The following is a 1160-nucleotide window of genomic DNA, read 5'->3' as shown; positions in this document are numbered from 1 at the left end:
TGTATGGATTGTGATAAGAGTTGTATGAGCCCCCAATAAAATGATGTGATAAATAAATAAATAAAGACAAAGGAATGGGATGGCAATGACCTCATAACATAGTGATGATTGAATCAAGAAGGATAGAAAATGTATAAATAGCACCATACCAAGTTTATGGGCTCATCTATGGGTTTGTACATCAAATCTCTGAAAAAAAAACACATCAATTATATGATAATCTCTGGATGGTCGAACTGGAAGTGATTTTTATCTCTTCTGTATACTTTTATGTGCTTTAAAACATCTTTCACCAGGAGTATGTGCAGTTTGGTGGGACAATAAAGCTTATTTGTAAATTTTAAAAAGAAGATGCAGCATCCTGGCTATGCTTCCTCCAAGACATACTTGGTTATTCCTTTGGTAGACCATGGTGCTTTCAGTATTCTCCAGCAGCCCAATTCAATTGCATTCTTCTTCAGCCCTCCTTATTCACTAACTTTCACTTGCATATGAGGCGATTAAAAATACTATGGCTTGGGCCAGGTGTATCTTGGTTCTCAATGCTCTGTGATTTTTTTCCCCACCCTTTAAGGAGGTTTTATGCAGTAGATTTACCCAATGCAATGCGCAGTTGGATCTCTTGAGGGCTGCCTCCATGAGCATGGATTGTCCTACAGGATTGCTGTAAGTCAAAGCTCGACTCGACGGCACGCAACACAAATCACAAATGGATAGTGGGATCCCGCTTTTATGGGTGTTTTAGAGTGACACCGATTTGTCATTAAAACAAAAGCTATCATCATCTAAATATGCAGTGCCTGAGGAAGCCAGGGGCTTCTATCAAAGGCAGATCAACTGTACTTGAATCCAGAGCGTTTACTGAGAGCACTGCCAATGCTCAGCTCTTCAGTCATCCACCGAACCTGAGACCTACAAGCGGGGTCATAGTCAGCAGAAGTTGATTGGCAGAAGCAAGTTGGGTTCCCAGGGAGGAGGAGGAAGTGGCTGCTGAAAGTCTATCAGACCTTTTTGTGGACCTCATAAGAAATTCCATTATTCCAGAATTCGAACATGATTGAAAACCCAGCGCACCCGTCACTTTCAGAAGCTAATCATATTCTTAACAGCCAGAGCAGCGTGCCTTTGGATCAAGATGGGTCAACCTTGTTTCTTTCCCT

Source organism: Echinops telfairi, unplaced genomic scaffold (genome assembly GCF_000313985.2).
Source record: "Echinops telfairi isolate 266 unplaced genomic scaffold, ASM31398v2 ScPeMD7_5;HRSCAF=22, whole genome shotgun sequence".
Classification (NCBI taxonomy): Eukaryota; Metazoa; Chordata; class Mammalia; order Afrosoricida; family Tenrecidae; genus Echinops; species Echinops telfairi.
This window is presented reverse-complemented; position numbering follows the sequence as displayed.